The sequence below is a fragment of the Aquarana catesbeiana genome, linkage group LG05 (assembly GCF_042186555.1).
Source record: "Aquarana catesbeiana isolate 2022-GZ linkage group LG05, ASM4218655v1, whole genome shotgun sequence".
Lineage (NCBI taxonomy): Eukaryota > Metazoa > Chordata > Amphibia > Anura > Ranidae > Aquarana > Aquarana catesbeiana.
Window position 1 is genome coordinate 536,267,828 of NC_133328.1, and position 4,031 is coordinate 536,271,858.

A 4,031-nucleotide genomic window follows, 5' to 3' on the forward strand; every position below is an offset into this window, starting at 1 on the left:
TTGCATCCCGAACAATTTTCCTGGCAATTGTGGCTGAAATTTTGGTCTACCTGACCGTGGTTTGGTTTCAACAGATCATTTTCCACTTCTTGATTAGAGTTGGGTCTAGAGTCTGGGGGCTATCCTATCTTTCCCCTCAGGGGGGTACCTTTTAAGCTAAATTTTCTGTAGCCGGTAGTTAGTGGGCATTTATACGCCCTGGATGTTTTGCTGTGAGCATCCTTATATTAAAATCGCATTATGGCAGGATCTGCCTTTCAGTGGGTGATGGTTTAATCTATTGTCAGTACTTCTAACATGGTAAATGTATCTTGGTAACCTGACCATTGATTACTGTCCCTCTTGCTATACTATTAGATTATGGATGTATCTCTATGCTTGAAAATATACTGGCTTTTGCCATCTAATTTTCAACTATACTGCTTGTGCTATGGTGCCCTCTTGTTGGAATCCAATATGCGTTTCACAGTCCCCCTCATACTGTATGAGCAGTCTTCATTACTATTATTTTTTATATTTATTTATCTGTATTTTCATGTATTTTTTCTTTTGTCTGGGTTGTTTTTCCCCCTTTTTTTTCCTTTTCTGGTTTGTTAGGTTACTAGTGGCCTGCTCGCACTCCAGGGCCGTCCCCTTTGTATTACTGAGGAAAGAAGAAGCCTCGCTAACAAAGTCCAATTAACAAATAGTTGATTGTAGAAATGAAAAACATCTCTCATATGGCAAGAAGTGTGGAATGGTAATCAACAATTCTTCTAATATTAACACCACAGTGAGTTTGTTCAATAAATGTGCCACCACCTTAAGAAAAACTTGCTTACCAGATGCAAGCAAAACCAGACATGTGGCTATATCCCAGGCAAGGCCTTCGCTTGCATAGAAGATCGTAAGGATAAGCTCTGGATGGATGATTGCACAGATATACTCAAACACCGATGCCAACGCTCAATCCAGGACCATTGACTCAGCAACGTACTCAGCAATTACGATGAGGAACTGTTGTGGTTGTTCCTGAGTGCAAAGATAGAAGCGCTGCTTTGTGGTAGTTCTACTAGCTGTTGATGAGCGTTCCTCTTCTCTCTTGTAGAGAGGTCGGAGAGAATGACCACAAGTTTCTCGGCTCCCAGCAGTGCAGGTTAGCAATGAATTTTTATTGTTACATTAGCGCAGTTTTTTCCCTTTATATACCCTTTGTATTACTGTCATGGTGTGAATGGCCGAGTAACCGGGAGTGGACATAAGCGCAAACAGCTGGTGACTCCAATTGATGGATCGCGCCGACTGTATTTAACCACGTCAATACAGGGCATTTGCACCCCCTTCCTGCCCAAGCCAATTTTAATTTTTTCCCCAGAGCTTTCTTTTGATGGTATTTTATCACCTCTGCGGTTTTTATGTTTTGCGCTATAAACAAAAGAAGAGCGACAAGTTTGAAAAAAAAACACAATATTTTTTACTTTGTGCTATAATAAATATCCCAATTTTTTTTAAAAAACAAATTTTTTCTTCAGTTTAGGCCGATATGTATTCTTCTACATATTTTTGGTAAAAAAAAATCGCAATAAGTGTATATTGATTGGTTTGCACAAAAGTTATAGCGTCTACAAAATAGGGGATAGTTTTATGACATTATTATTTTTTTTTTTACTAGTAATGGCGGCGATCTGCGATTTTTATCGTGACTGCGACATTGTGGCAGACATATCGGACACTTTTGACACTATTTTAGGACCATTCACATTTTTACAGCGATCAGTGCTATACAAATGCATTGATTACTGTATAAATGGCACTGGCAGGGAAGGGGTTAACTCTAGGGGCGATCAAGGGGTTAATTGTGTTACATAGGGAGTGATTCTAATTGTAGGGGGAGGGGACTCACAAGGTGAGGAGACCGATCTGTGTTCCTCTGTACTAGGAACACATGATCGGTCTCCTCTCCCCTGACAGGGCGTGGATCTGTGTGTTTACACACACAGATCCACAGTCCTGCTCTGTTAATGGGCAATCACGGGTTTCCCGGCGGACATGGCGGCCGCTGGGTGCGTGCATCGGCTCCCGAGTGATGTGGTGGGAGCACGTGCGACGCCAGTGGCGCGCCCCCCAGACAGCTGGGAAGCCCTGGACATCATATGATGCCTGCCCAGGATGGAAGATCATATGACTATGGCTGGGATGGGAAGTGGTTAAAAACTTATGCTAGACATCCACGCATGCTCTGAAAAAACTTGGGTCACGAGTGAAACGCGTCAGTATGACGACAGCACGCCGTCTGATGTGAGGGCACAGACTAGCCACCACTCAGACCACCCCCTCTGTGCCGGCCCGCCTCTCTGTGAGATCCCGCAAGGACCCACGAGACGGCCGTACATACTCCAGCTGCCTGACAGTGTTTACACGCTGCACTACCTGTTCAGGAGACATGCGGATTCTGGAGGAAAGTGTCCCCCCACCTTCTAAGGCTCAAACATAGCCCAAGACGGCTGCACCATTTATCCTGAACCAAGGACTTGGACGAGGTGGATTTCGGACGAATGGTGAAGTGGTGAGATCTTTCCAAAACTCATCTGGAGTTATTTATAAATACATTATACTCACCTGTGTCCAATAGTATCCAGTAACCTGTCTTCAGCTGCTAGTGTTAGCTGGATAGCCTATGTATTCATCTTATACTTAAGGGGGACTTACCTACTTTAACCCACTGTAGTAATTGAAGTGGACTATGCTATTAGGGGTACTACTTTGCATGTCAAGTGGGCACCATTAACCACTTAGATACCGAACGGAAGTCTACAGTATTGACTTTATATACCCACCAGCACCTTGCTAGGACTACTGAGTGGGCAGTCCTGCTCCTTTCATGCCCATCCCCAAATTGTGTCCGAAATCAGGATCCAATACAGAGACTCAGCTATGCATGATGTCAGAGATTCCTGTATGTCTGTTTGTGGTGGCCACCTGTGTCCTTAGACAACTGTCTAATTTTAGATGTATGTGGTGGAGGTTTGGTTTCTGTATATATTTATAAATTGTCATTATATGGATTTTTCAATAAAGTATTTTTTTATTCCTGAACACCGATAGTTCCTTCTTGAAGAATTCTTTAAGAAACCCCTTTTTCCCCTCCTTTCTGTTTGATTAGAGTTTGAACACTGCTGATTGGCATTCTCAATTCCTTGGATATCTTTTTATATCCCTTTCCTGTTTTATACAGTTCAACTACCTTTTCCCGCAGATCCTGTGACAATTCTTTTGCTTTCCCCATGACTCAGAATCCAGAAACGTCAGTGCAGCACTGGATGAAAGATGCAAGGGTCTGTCAGGAGTCCAGAAATTCATTGACCTTTAATACACACACACTAATTACAAGCAAACAGATGACAGGTGAGGATGGTTACCTTTAACACTTGCTTACTGGGCACTTAAACCCCCCTCCTGTCCAGACCAATTTTCAGCTTTTAGCGCTGTCACACTTTGAATGACAATTGCGCAGTCATACAACACTGTACTCAAATTAAATTTTTATCATTTTTTCCCCCACAAATAGAGCTTTCTTTTGGTGGTATTTGATCACGTCTGCGGTTTTTATTTTTTGTTAAAAAAATTGAAAAAGACAGAATTAAAAAAAATATATATATATATATATTTTTTATATTTTGTAATAAAATTTTGCAAACAGGTAATTTTGCTCCTTTATTTATGTACGCCAATGATGCGGCACTGATGGGCACTGATAGGTGGCAGTGATGGGCACTGATGGGTGGCAGTGATGGGAACTGATGGGTGGCAATAATGGGCGCAGATTGCTTACACTGATGGCAGCACTGCTAGGTGGCACTGATTGGCACCACTGGTGGGCATTCATAGGTGGAACTTGTGGGCATTGATAGGTAGCACTTGTGGGCATTCATAGGTGGCACTTGTGGGCATTCATAGGTGGGCACTGGCAGGTGGCAATGACAGATGGCACTGGCAGGCTCAGATGAGGCATATGTGCCTCCTTCCTCTTCGGGACCGATGTCCCTTTAACA

At 42.9% G+C, this 4,031-nt stretch overlaps 1 non-coding gene across 1 annotated transcript; it reads left to right on the top strand.

Moving 5' to 3' along the window:
* The first annotated feature begins 904 nt into the window (after nucleotides 1-904).
* Nucleotides 905-1,113, top strand: LOC141146489 (small nucleolar RNA U3). Its single transcript, XR_012244902.1, has one exon. It is a non-coding gene; the product is annotated as a small nucleolar RNA U3 (small nucleolar RNA).
* Nucleotides 1,114-4,031: the final 2,918 nt, after the last annotated feature.